The 14,862-nt window shown below is 35.7% G+C and overlaps 1 protein-coding gene across 1 annotated transcript in view; it reads right to left on the bottom strand.

Annotated features, from left to right (window-relative positions):
- Positions 1–14,325, bottom strand: part of LOC106096081 (paired amphipathic helix protein Sin3a) — a 59,428-nt gene extending 45,103 nt beyond the window's left edge. The window contains exon 1 of the mRNA XM_013263654.2: positions 13,535–14,325. The gene's annotated coding sequence lies outside the window, so the exon portion shown is untranslated. The remainder of the gene's footprint in view (positions 1–13,534) is intronic.
- Positions 14,326–14,862: the final 537 nt, after the last annotated feature.

Raw genomic sequence — 14,862 nt, 5'->3', positions numbered from 1 at the left:
ATAAAATATATTTAAGATATATGTGGGAGTGTGCATTGTTGGAATTGTCCATAAACCAATTCGTACACCTGGTGATTGCAACCTCAACATATTATGTCTCGTACAATTAGGAGGGGTCAAGACAGTAGGTGCCAACTACAGAGGAATATAGCTCATCATCATCGCATACAAGACACTATCAAGTGTACTATATGAAAGATTAAAATCTAAAGTCAACGGCGAAAATGTGTATTAATTTATTTCCAAAATTAGACGGTCGTTTTTTTTCCCACAAGGACATAACCAAAAGTCAAACAACAACACGCGATACGATATTAATATACATATAGGACAAATAATGATGCAGCTACATACCGCTGCTGTTTTTCTCATAAAACTCGGTTCCATCGCAACGTGGAGACCACCGTAACGCAGAGGTTAGCAAAATTCCAAATGCAATGCCAATTTTGCCCATGAACATTCCACTAAGGAACAGGGGCAAACTTCTCACTTATCAATGAGTGCAATCCGATTCAAGTTTAAACTCAATAAGGATCCTCCTTTTTATAACCGAGTCCGAAGGGCGTGCCGAAATGCGACACCTCTTTGGAGAGAAGTTTTACAGTTGTGGAATAGCTAAGATATAATGTCATTACGACGATTGGCATAAATATCTTCTCAGACAGCCAGGTAGCCATTAAATCCATGGAGAACGTATTTCTGAACACAAAAACCGCCATCGACTGTCGCAGACCTCTCAACGAGATGGCTGTACAGTTCAAAAATCACCTGTTCTGGGTGCCGGACCACAGAGATATCCCAGAAAATTCTAAAGCAGACGAGCTTGCCAGTCTAGGAACTACCTTACACACTCCAGGGACATTGGAATCTGTGAGTATGCCTCTAGCGACATGTAAGCTAAGCTTTCAGGACCAGGCCCGAAAGGCAACGAATGATAGATGGCCTCATATGGCCCCTTTATGGCCTCATCTAGACTTGAAGAGGCCTACTGCTCTGCTGTCATTGGCTAGAACAGACGTCTCAGTCATTGTGTCCGTCATGACAGGTCACTGTCTAATCGGAAAACATGCTGAAAGACTGAAGGTTGCCAGCAACGACTTTTGCAGAAGCTGTAGGAACATCGAGAAAGAAGAGACTATAGAACACCTTCTGTATGTGTGTGCCGCACTAGCAGTTAGAAGGAGTTCCGCTTTAGGTTCTCATTTCTCTGAGAACCTGTCTGATATAGCGGATGTGAACATTCGCAAGTAATTGGGATTTTTAAAGCGACCTAGATGGTTCAACTGTGGGAACTAGAAGGCATCTTCCTTCTTCTGTTCCTGTGGTATCATAATGGACGAAAACGTCTAAGTGAGTCTGATGGCAGACTACCAATTAAACCTAACCTAACGGGTTATGCACGGGATAACTATGCGCTTAAATGCGAGCTAGCGGGCGCTTCCGCAGAATAGTGAAATGCTCCAAACGGAGTAGCTGCAATTGCATTCGCAGACAATCAGCGATATCGAGCGGACAGTCTCAGTGAGAGGCCGGGCGGCACCGGCTCATGCATAAATACTGAGTGCTAATGATGGTCTATATGACAAGGCGAGTTACTGGCGCCTTTGAATAAAAAATGGCAATCATGTCCCCGCGGCGATCGGTCCTTTGGACCTGAATTAACATACTCACGCCTATAGGAGCTAGACGAGGATCGACACTTCCACATACAGACATGTGCCTGCAACAACAATATGTAATGCAATGCTACGCTTTACGTAAGGGCATAGAGTGTTTTTTTAATTTCTACCAAATAGTTTGGTATGCATTATATCTAAATCTGATTCGATTTAATTAAAACGTATCACTTATTTTCCTCATTTACCAACATCTGTGCTGTCGAATGAAATTTCATCTCGCATTTTATGAATGTTACACCCCTTTTTAAAAACAACACTTAAAAATTGGGGTTCTTAAATTTCAAAATTTTTCTTTTAATAAAGAAATACATAATTCACAATAGAGATATTTCGAATGTTTTTAGTCGTTCGCGAATGCGGTAATTCGACCCCTGAACAGATTTTTTTGATATTCTTCAAAAATCTTTCTAACATCTTCCTTCCTGTGCTGAATTGTAATAAAATCAACTAGTAAAAGCGTGCTAAGTTCGGCCGGGCCGAATCTTATATACCCTCCACCATGTATCAAATTTATCGAGTTCTTTTCCCGCTATCTCTGTTTTGCCGTTTCAGGAATTTCAGCTATATTGGATAATAATTATGCCTTCTAGAGGCTCAAGAAGTAAGGAATCCAGATCGTCATTCTACGTCATTCTAAATTTCACCCAAATCGGATAAGAATTGCGCCCTCTAGAGGCTCAAGAAGTCAAGATCAAAGATCGGTTTATATGGCAGCTATATCAAAACATGGACCAATATAGCCCATTTACAATCCCAACCTAAACTAATAAGAAGTATTTGTGCAAAATTTCAATCGGCTAGCCTTACTCCTTCGAATGTTAGCGTGCTTTCGACACACAGGCGGACATGGCTATATCGACTTAAAATGTCATATCGATCAAGAATATATATACTTTATGGGGTCTTAGACGAATATTTCGAGGAGTTACAAACAGAATGACGAAATTAGCGTAACCCCATCCTATGGTGGAGGGTATAAAAAGCTATTGTAAGGTCATTATGCTTTGCTTCAAAGTTGAAAATTTACTTTTTCTACACCTACAAGTCATATTTAACGAATTTCATGAAGATCGACCTGTCTGTTGATTTGAACGAAACTTTTGAAGGCAAATTCCCCACTGTGGAATCGACTATAAAAAGGAGATCGCTTATCATTGAGATTAAACTTGAATCAGACACCACTCATTAATATGTGAGAAGTTTTCCCCAGTTCCTTATTGAAATATTCATGGGCAAATTTTTGAACTCGAAACACTTCTGCGGTATGTGTTCACATTATATTCGCCAACATTTTGTATAGTGCAAGGCTTAACGTATTACTGAATCAAAAAAAAAATATTACTTCCTTAAATGTACTTCTAAGCTTTTCCATGCCTTTCATAAATTTTAAATTTTTACTGAAGAAATAAAAAATATTTCAGATGTAAAACTTAGAAATTTGATCACTTTTTATTTCTAGACTTTTCATTGCAAATGAAAACGATTAAAAAATATAAACTGATAACTAATAAGATACCTACTGCATGCAGTATATACATTATCACTTCTTTAAAGCGTCACTTTTAATTAATAAAATTAAACCAACAATTTTGACAATAATTTTAGCTATTGCAGCTATGGTTTCTTCGTGTTTTAAACTTTTCGCTCTTCATACTCTCACGCTTTTTCCAACACACACATGTTCAAATGATTCTCTTCGTTTTGCATTTCGGTCGTTGGAAAGTGTTTTAAATGTTCTATCATTATGAGCTTACATAATTCTAACGTAAAAAAATGCCACAAATAAAAATGCATACAGTATAAACAAACAAAAAAATGCAAGTGTGTTTTGTGTAGTATTTGTACGCAAGCAAGTGGCTCACAGAGAGAAGAGTAAAGTGAATAATTGATTGCTTGATAAACCCTAATATTGTTTTTGGTCATCGCAAAATTTGCCCGACTTTTGATAATACAGGTGGCATTACTGCTTTATAATTGTTTGTAGTTGTTTTTTTGTTTTATTATTTAGTAGCATTGTTTTGTCAAATATTGTACTAAGCTATTTTTTGTGTTTAAAATATTTCACATTAATTAATCAAAAAAATTAAGCACATGTGGGTATTGTGTCAACATGTGAGCTTTAAATTTTTGTATTTATTATTGTTTTTATTAAGATTGCAAGCTAGAGCCATGGACGATGGAACATGAACAAGATGTTATGGCCCTTTTAGACGGCACATTATGATCGTACTCATCGCGTGTACGTGTTGATTGCGGGTTTTGCCAAAAAACGATACATGGAGTTTTTCTTTTCTTTGATTTTATTAATTTTTTTTTACTTTACTTCTCAATTCTTAACCTTATTTGTCACAGAACATGTTTTTCAATATCTGTCAATAAATGTTGACACATTTCTTTGTAAAGGGTAATCGATAGACGTCAATCATCGAAAAAATCAAATGATTTTGATTTTTCAACCATGACTGTTGGTTGTGTGTACTATTCTAATGACCATACATCAGATGTGCCATGTAAACTCAGCATAAGAATACATCAAATATACTTTCTTTATAAGGGTAATGGCCCTTTTAGACGGCACATCATGATCGTACTCATGGTGTGTACGTGTTGATTACAGCTTTTACCAAAAACGGTACATCGATTTTTTTTCTTTTTTTTTTGATTTTATTTAATTGTTCATGCTTTACCTCTCCTTTTATAAGATTATTTGGCACAGAATGTGTTTTTCAATATCTATCAATTAATGATTACACATTTCTTTATAAACAATTATCGATAGACGTCATTCATCGAAAAAAATCATATGATTTTGATTTTTCGGCCATGACTGATGGTTATGCGTACATGTGACGCATACACCTTCGTTTTCACTAATACTATTGCAATGACCATACATCAGATGTGTCATCTAAACTCTGCATAATTGTTCGACATGTATTAGTAGTCGACCTATTTTGATTACTTTAACTCAATCAAACATATGTAAAACTTTATTTTAAAAAAAAGTCAATAAACTTCAAAAATACTCTCGGCTCTCTTTGTGAAAAAAGATATTGGAGCTGAGATGATAGATTACGTCGGAATTTCGCTTTCAAGCTCTAATTACACGATCAGACATGTCATATGAGCAGTCATTTTCTGTGTTTATAAGACTTGTCTTATGTACTTCATATACGTATAGAGGGCGCTCTATTCGGCATAAATAATCAATAATCTCATATGTATTGTACTTTTTTTTTGTAGACATGTATATACATCTATATCCGATAAAAAGCTCGATTTAGTTAAAAAAAGTTGTATAGTTGTTCCAATATCCATTTGTCATCAGGATTCGCTGAATACAGTTAAGCCAAGCAATCAACGGACAAACATTTTTTTTAATTTTTGGCAGTACTTGACGTTGAGGATGTCAACTTGTTTTCTTTTTACATTCTTTTTTTGTTCACGTTTTTCCCTATATGATAAGATTTTTAGTCGGCAGATTTGACAGCCTTAATGATGTTCATGGTGCCTGTCCACTTTATGTTTTCGCATGTGACCTAACATTCTATTAGTGAATCCTGATTTGTCATATTAAATTTTTCGTACGTATCACACGATGTGAACAACTTTCAGAGTTGTTTTTTTATATCACATATGGCATGTCTGATCGTGTAATGGCAGCTTTAGCACCCTCACCATCAACAACTACGCCATAATTATTAGAAGTATATGACTTAAAAGTTAAGAAAGGGAAGAAAAATTGAAAAAATGTTGTCACAAATAGTTTTTAATAGTAGAAAACATTCAAAAGAACATTTTAGCCATACATTTTTTCTATCACTTTATTCAATGCCGCCTTTCACTCAATTTGTTCCAAATTCGCAACAATGTGTTATAACAGATTTCCCTTCAATTGAAAATTGTCCAGATCCAGTTTTAATTGTGATAAAGCTGCCATATAGACAGTTCTCCCGATTTAAGGTTTTGAAATTTTAATCAATGCCTTGTAGATAGAATAAAGTATGATACCATCGACATCCGCACCGAATATGATCCTGATCGGATCATATGTAGATACATACAGTCAGTCAAAGAAATTATCGAACAATTCGTTTATTCGTATATGTTAGGACCACCATCTCTCCCGCATGCATAATAACACATAATTATTGGCTTGCTTGAATTACATTTTTACCTTTTCGGTAGAGAAAGAGTTCAATCTTAGATTATACATTACAAAAACTAGAGTGCATGAAAGCAAGCAAAATTTTGAGAGTTTGGTAATTGAGAGCATGCAAATTTCTACTGGAGGTTTTTTCCCCAGCATCGAACAGCTGTTTTATGAAGATCAGTTGTTTAATTCAAATAAATATCAAAAGAGCGTAATGGCTGTTATTACTCTCCTGCAAATTTTTACTGGCAAATTTTTACCGAAAAGTACACGAACAGAATTTATATCAGCTGTTCAAATAAATAACGGTTTAGCAAAAAAAATCAATAATATCAGCTGTTGCCATGAAAGCTGTACATATCGGATGGATTTTGGAATATATATGGAATTCTTTCGATTAAATCGAGCTCTCGAACATAAAAATAGATACATGCCTATAAAAAAGTCATGTGGATACAGAAAGTGACAACACATATGTAAAGCACTTACATATTATTCACCAAAACTGACGTCTAGTCTTTGGGTAAAATTTGCAAAATTTCCCACGAAAATTATATCAAGGAACATGGGGACAAACTTTTCATAAATCAATAAGTGCAACACGATTCAAGTTTAAGCTATATGATAAGGGACAACCTTTTTATAGCCAAGTCCGAACAGCGCGCCCCAGAGCGACATCTCTTTGGTGTCAAGTTTTTGCTTGGCATAGTAACTCACAATTGTCGCCAACATTAGGAAGCGATAACTACCGCTCAAAATTTTTCTGAAGTTCACGCAAGGATTCAAACCAGACGTCCAGCGTCATATACGGACATGCTAACCTTTGCGCTACGGTAGGCATTTATTAATCCATCTTCGTATATCTAGGAATGAGCCAAATTGTAAGAGGATAGAATAAAACGTTAACCGAACTATGACCACTAACACATTTAAATGACTATACAGTACATACAACGCAACTTTGCCGTTGCGAATAAAAATATGCAAATACAACCAAACAAATGTACAACATACACACACTTGACACGTACAAATGTACCCACCAGCCCAAATGTCCATAATGACATTGTCTTGAAAGACTGTTTTAAGACAATTTGAAATTTTTCACCGATATGGCATATCTGCTAAAGTGTTTGGAATTCACTAACCGTGTCCACAAAAAAGTCAGCACAATTTTTTTTTATTAAAAAATTTAAAATTTTATTTAGTTGTTTCTTCAAAAAAGGACGCTCTCAAAGGCCATCGTAACAGACCTGTCTTTTGAATTGTCATTGGAGATTATGACATGTTCGTTCACAATATTTCTTAAAATGTCAAGCATGGTTTTCGCGACAACCATATAAAAATGTCATCAACGATTTGTATGGACTGCCAGCTATATGTCTTCAACGAATTAACATGGTCATGCACCCTCCTTGTAAGCCGTCTTGACGATGCGGCCTGCTGGGTACCTTTATTAAAGTCTCAAAAATACTCCCGCAATATAGGTACAATACATTTATGAATATGTATGTGTATCGATTTAAATCAGATCGAATTCATCAATGGTGGCCAAAATGTTATCTTTAATATACAATAATTTAAAAACCACTAAGTAACAACGGCAACATATTGGGTGATTGGGGGGCAGACTGCCCAATGTGGACGAAAAAAAAATAAAAAAAAAACATACTAAACAAAAAGATGTCAAACATGTAAAACAGGTTCCTCTCACCCAACCAACCATCGAATAACTTGTGGCCGTTTTTTGTGTTGTTGGTAATGGACGAAATACACCTTCGGTTGCCTTTTCTTCTTCTTTCGTGAAACTAAATTGTTATATCAACAGTATTTGTTGTTTTTGTTTGAACTGGCGTGTTTCTCTTAAAAAAGTAAAGCGGCAGCAATTGTGTGTTTAATAATCTGCACCGTCTCAAACCAGCCACAAAAATAAAAAAAGAAACAACGAAATCAAAGAAAAATATTTGAAAGTTTAGCTTATGGAAATCGATGACATTGCCTGCAATGCTTTAGAAATAGCCAACTCCCCCTATACATACAATTGATACGACACTCTAGTTCCTTGGCCTTTAGGTTAATCAGTCAGAAAAAGGCAAAGCATAACATGAACAAAAACAACAATCTTTTGGCTGCTAATCGTATAAAAATCACTTTACAACTTGTTATAATTCACAAAGATTTGTATTTTAACGATAGCAAATTAAAAGAGAGTTTATAACTATAAAAAATAGCGAAATTAGAGTCAATCCTTGAACATCCACTTTAAGTTTTTTTTTAGATTAGATTGATAACTAAGGTCTAATCTGACAATCGTTTCATGCGGAGGGGGGACTTATTGGGTTCCCAATTAGCACAACCAATAAGGTTAGAAATTAATTCCACATTCTAAATACGGGCTTAAAATGGTTTTTCTAGGGGCTACACATTTAATCTTGGGATCGGCTTATATGAAAGCTTTATCTACTTTATTGGATTAGTTGGGGGATTTGCGGAGGGATTTCAAATTTCTGCGGGATCGAGTTAAAATTGACGAATCAAGGTATCAATCCGCGTTGAAGGCTAATATGGTGGTCAGTCAGTCAATCAGTAGCAAAGCGCCATGTGCAGAAAAAGTATCGGCAGAAAAGGAGAGAGAAGAAAGTCAATTTCATAGAAAAAAAAAAGAAATGGAAAGACGCGAATATGAGCGTATTGAAATGTGCAGCATTCAGAATAGAGCTGGTAAAAAATCGATTTCACTATCAATATTTAATTATATGATAATATTGGGTTGCCCAATAAGTAATTGCGGATTTTTCATATAGTCGGCGTTGACAAATTTTTTCACAGCTTGTGACTCTGTAATTGCATTCTTTTTTCTGTCAGTTATCAGTTGTTACTTTTAGCTTGCTGTAGAAGAAAAGTGTAAAAAAAGTATATTTGATTAAAGTTCATTCTAAGTTTTATTAAAAATGCATTTACTTTCTTTTAAAAAATCCGCAATTACTTTTTGGGCAACCCAATATATTGATTGATATTTTTCCGAAAAGTTAAATTTTGTACCAAATTAAACAAAAAAAACCGATGCGACACTAAACATATCTTTTGAGATGCTTTGCGCCTATAGAGGGCGCAATTTTCATCCGATTAGGCTAACATTTTGTATAATGATTTCTCTCATGACTTCCAACTGACTTTATTAATCTTGGTTTTATTTGGTCTGTGCATTGATGTTGCTTCTATATAAATCGATCTCCTGATTTTTATACCTTCCACCATAGGATGGGGGTATACTAATTTCGTCATTCTGTTTGTAACTCCTCAAAATATTCGTCTAAGACCCCATTAAGTATATAGATTCTCGATCGACATGACATTTTAAGTCGATCTAGCCATGTCTGTCGAAAGCACGCCAATTTTCGAAGGAGTAAAGCTAGACGCTTGAAATTTTGAACAAATACTTCTTATTAGCGTAGGTCGGTTGAGATTATAAATGGACCACATCGGTCCATGTTTTGATATAGCTGCCATATAAACCGATCTTGGATCTTGACTTTTTGTGCCTCTAGACGTCGCAATTCTTATCCGATTTGGCTAAAATTTAGCATGACGTGTTTCGTTATGACCTCCGATAACTGTGCTAAGTATGGTTCAAATCGGTCCATTACCTGATAAAGCTGTCATATAAACCGATCTGGGATATTGACTTCTTGAACCTCTAGAGGGCGCAATTATTATCCGACATGGCTGGAATTTTATACAACGGATTCTCCCATGACCTTTAATATACGTGTCAAATATGGCCTGAATGAGGCCTATGACCTGAAACAGCACCCATATAAACCAATCTGCCGATTTTACTTTTTGAGCCCCTAAAGGGCGCAATTTTTATTCGAATTGGCTGAAATTTTACCCAACGACTTCTACTATGGTCTCCAACATACAATTTAATTATGGTCCGAATCGGACCATAACTTAATATAGCTTCAATAGCAAAGCAATTCTTATCTTTTATCCTTTGTTTGCTAAAAGAGATACCGGGAAAAGAACTTTGCCAACTCTAATTCAGAATAAAGTCTGGAAATTTTACCAAAGAATAACATCAATCTGATGGTTTTTGTAGAGGGACATCCTCCTGCAGAAAGAAATCTTGTAACAGATACAAATAGTGTGTTTAGGATATGGAAAGAACATTTCTCCTAGCAACTAGTATCCGATATTGGAGGCGATGAGGATAGTGGAGAAATCCCTGACGATGGTACAGAATATTCCGTCTAGACGGAATGAGGTCCAAGTAGCAATGACCCTGTCCAAGTAGCAATGACACGATGCCAGCTGAAATATTTAAAACCAGAGACTACACGCTTACAAATAATAAAAATTATATTGTCTGCGTGATCTGGCTAGAACAAAGCAAACCCGATAATAGGAGGCCACCGTGGCGCAGAGGTTAGCACGCCGTTCGGACTCGGCATAAAAAAGTAGGCTTGAACTTTAATCAGACTGCACTCATTGATATGGGAGAAGTATCCCCTGTTCCTTAATGGAATGTTCATAATTGGAATCTCAGCGTACTATGTCCAGTGCACAAGAAAGGAGACAAGACAATATGTGCCAACTACAGAGGAATAAGTCTCCTCCGCATTGCATAAAAGATACTTTTGAGCGTACTATGTAAAAGATTAAAATCGAGAGACAATAAGATAATTGGGACCTATCAAGGCGGCTTTAGAACTGATAAATCTTCAAAAAACCAGATATTCTCACAGCGCCAACTCTTGGAAAAGTCTCTGGAAAAAAAGTCCGATAGTTACCATCTCTTCACCGCTTTAGACATCCCTATACGTTCAAAGTTATTTCAAACCATGCCTGGATTTGCTTTCCATTCAAAATAATAAGACTTTAAAGGAAATCACTTGCTAATACACATTCCTCAGTAAGAATAGGAAAGAACTTCTCCGAACCATATAATACCAAACGAGGTTTTCGACAGGGAGACAGGTTATAGTGCAATCACTTTTTTTTTTAATACTGGAAATGATTATACGAGATGCAAATGTGAATAGATATGACATCAATACACACAAGGGCAAGGCACTGGATGGCTGTGGGCATCACACGGATTACAGCCCTGAGCTCCGATTTGTCGTCATCAAGCTCAGCAGAGAGTTACCGGGAAGGAGTTGAAAAGCTCAGCAGGGATTTACCGGGCGTCAACTGGTTGCGGATAGTGGTATGCTTTGTATTCGCAGCAGCTACAATTGCTCTCGCGGACAGTCAGCGATATAAAGTGGATTGTTTCTTTGAGAGGCTGGAGCCATCGGTTCTTGCTTAAATAATGATGACCTGTGATAATCAATATGACAAGCCGTGTAATTGGCGCCTTTAAATATCTAATGGCTATAATGTTCCCCTACTTCCAGTGTTTGGAGTGTTTGAGAGGAAGGTTATTCGTAAAATGTTTGCACAATGGGGAACATCGACCACTGTATGTGGTGATAACGATGTTAGAATTAGATGTGTGCACGTGATTTGTTGTGTCACACGTGAGTCACGTGATTCAAATCCAATAACGTGATGGTGCGTGACCGTGATTGAATTAAAATTCTTCGTGCTTGAGGGTGTGTAGGTGAAATCATGCTCACGACACTCACGACTCAAGAGAAAAAAATGAGTCGTCATTTTCTTGTGAGTAAAATTTTTGTCTCGTGAACGTGAGTCGACATAAAAAAGACGTGCGTGAGTACCATTTTCCCGTGAGCGCGAGTGAAAATTCACTCATGCCCACATCTCTGGTTAGAATTGTAAAACGTATCAAAATACAATGATTGCTTTGACTAAATCATGTTGTCAGATTGAATGAAGTCTTTCAAAGGTTACCACTGTATCGTACGCAGAAGGAAAATACCTTAATTCCGATGAAAAAATCAAATGGAGAAAGACCTTTCGAAACTTAGTGTCAGAAATTGGAGAGAAGGTTCACATGATTGCGGAGCTTATAAATCTATCCTAGTGAGATAAATGTTCCGTCATAGCCAATGAAGTAAATAATCCAATTATGGCACTTTTGGTTTTCAATTTTGAACAAAACTTGAGGCGTCTATGGCCCATGAAATCAAAAAGATTTTTGTTTTTGCATTTGAAGTGCATTTATCATAACAACAACTAAAATTAAAACATTATTTTATAGCCACTATTTTCTTCCATATATCAGTTATATGGATTCTATGTCAAAAGAACTGCACCGGTTGTAACATAAGAAATTAATTAAGCCATTTTTAAATATAGCGCGACTTTTCGCCTGCGACGCTGATTTTGTCAACAAAATTAACATATGTTCTCAACAATTAAAAATTTTTCAACAAACAACGCGCGATTGTCAACTATGCGTGCTAATCCCTGGTGACACACCAACGACAACAATACATCCTAACACCTACTATGAACCAATTCGACAACAAAATTTTGCGTTAACATTTTCCATTTGACACTCATGTTATCAGTATTAAAAGGGACAAAAAGTCCCCGTAAGTCCTTCCCGATCCTTAGCATATTTGCAATCTATTCATTAATTTGATACCCATTTTGAATTCTAGACTGGAACGCATCCTCCGATTGGGTTTAGCTCCTAAGGGGGTGCAGAAAACTCAAAAAACATCGGGGTGCGCCTTATAAACTGCATTTCCCCCTTTAAAACCTTAAAGGCCGGAGTGAAGAAACACAACATAAATATTTAAAACTATTGCAGCCATAAGGAAATTTGTTTTTACTTGGCAACTCTGTTGCATGACGTTAATGTAAAAAAACAAAACAGAGAAATCATGAAAAGACGAAAGAAAACGGACAGTGGTGTAAACGAGTACAGCATACTATATATGGAAAACTCTGTGTGATAAAAAAGGACAGATAGCAACGTATTCAATCCCCTTACAAACAAACAACAACAACAACTACACTCTTATATACACATATGTATACATGTAATTGTAATGTTGAAAAAACAGAAAACCTTGTTGGTTGGTGGTTTTCTAATTATTGCCAGAAAATTAATGGAATTTTCATCAAAACTGTGGGGTCACGTTCTGGTTTTAATACAGATATTCGTCTTAGATTAATCTTGAAATTATCAATTGTCACTTCATCTTGCGATTAGAATAGAGGAAGGCAAAGACAACAACAAAAAAGAGGTCATGTCTATAGGTTTTATAAGCGTTGAAAGAAGAAAAGACGAAAGAATTTTGTATTTTACGGCGCTTGCCTATTTGCTTGCCTCTCGCCAGTATTATATATTGATAATTCTTCTTTTTTTAAATAGACATATGAGGTATAACCTCAAAAAAACTGAGCACGAATTGAGACAGAATACAAAACACTTCGAGGAGGCAAAAATCAGGGGTAGCATGGGGTGAAGCAAAAAACGAATGCAAAAAAATATCAAACAAAAGAATCTAATATGTATATAGAAATACAAAAATTTTGCATTTGTTTTCCACTTCAAATACTATGGACAACTGTAATATTTAAAATGCTGCTTTATTCGTTAAACGGTATTCTAGTTAGGAATTTTTGATTAGCAAAAATTAGACAAAAAAATTAAAAACATAACAAAAATCCAAAAATGAGGTTATGTTATTGCTCGAATTTTGTTTTATGGATTTTATTGCACAGAAAAGTGGAACTTCAGCAATAGTAGTCCCTAACTACAGAAATAATTTAAACTTACCACAAAATATTAATAAAATATCGCTCCGCAAGCAAATTTTCACAACCTTTTGTCTGGGCCGAGTTTATTTCCCCTCTCTATCATATCTCGTACTTCAGCGTTTATTTTTAATGTTACCACTTTTTTTGATAAACTTACATATGTGCAAAGAATATCAATTTCTATTACGTTTTATGGAATATTTCCGAGATCTATCATAAAATCAACTGCGAAGAGACATTTATCTTTTTTTTTTTGAAAATCAAAAACCGTATGGGTTGTCCTCTACGTCACATCACTCACAATATAATACTCGGTCGGTCGTATGTGTGAATTGAATTGCCGCTGCGTTGGATGAGACTGTCGCCCGAGATTTTTTATGGCTTTTTTCTTTTGTAGTAACACAAAAAAAACTCGTGGCAAAATAAGGACCTCTTTTGAGGTATAATTTCTTAATGTATTTTACTCGAAAATCCTCAGATTTTAACGAAAACCCCAACTAATCATTGTTGGCATTCAAACTAGTGTTCCCAGTGCACTTGAATTTTTCGTCACTTTCGCCATTTTGTTAAGCAACACCTTTTTGCTTTTTCGAGACCTTTTTTTATGCTCGAAAACAGGTATTTTTCAATATACTAATTAAAGTTTATGGGTTTAAGAGGCGGTTTTCTATATTTACACTGCGTTTGAATAACTTTTTCACGAATATGTATAATATTTGCTTCACACACACTAAATTCATATATTCAGAAAAACGGGCGGGCTTGTATGGCTTTGGAGAGACGATTTTTTTCTTTACACATGTACACATGTGAACAATAATGCAAAATGGCCATAATGACTATAATTTCATTTACATTATATTCCGTTGGCAACACTTAAACAGCTGTAGCATCGTGCCTAATTGCATACGCTATACGTATATTTGTGTGTATTAAAGACTGGTACCATATTCCCTTTTCGCTATATTTTCGCCGATTACTATTTTTAGATAATAGATTTAAAAGCAAAAAATCTTGTTGATTTCATTCAGCAGGACAATTCCTCTTTACTTTTGGTGAAATTTTATTGAAATTGTTATTTTATCATTGTTATTTGTGTAGTGTTTCAAGCAAGTAATCGCAAAAAAACATAGGTTTACAATGATGAAAAACGAGCATAGTACCAGCCATAAGGTAGAGTTAAAGGCGTATCCAGAATGCGCGCGATGAGGAGCGCCGCGTTGAAAAAAGTCACTCTGTAAACAAATGTAAAAATTCAACTTACAAAAGTGAACCCATTTTTAACTTTGACAACTCAAAACACTGCTTCACGTGTAGCAGCATGGAATGACGCTAGCTTTCAAGCGT

This window comes from Stomoxys calcitrans, chromosome 5 (assembly GCF_963082655.1).
Source record: "Stomoxys calcitrans chromosome 5, idStoCalc2.1, whole genome shotgun sequence".
In the NCBI taxonomy this organism is placed as follows: domain Eukaryota; kingdom Metazoa; phylum Arthropoda; class Insecta; order Diptera; family Muscidae; genus Stomoxys; species Stomoxys calcitrans.
The sequence above is the reverse complement of the archived record's forward strand: the minus strand, read 5'-3'. Positions and strand labels throughout refer to the sequence as shown.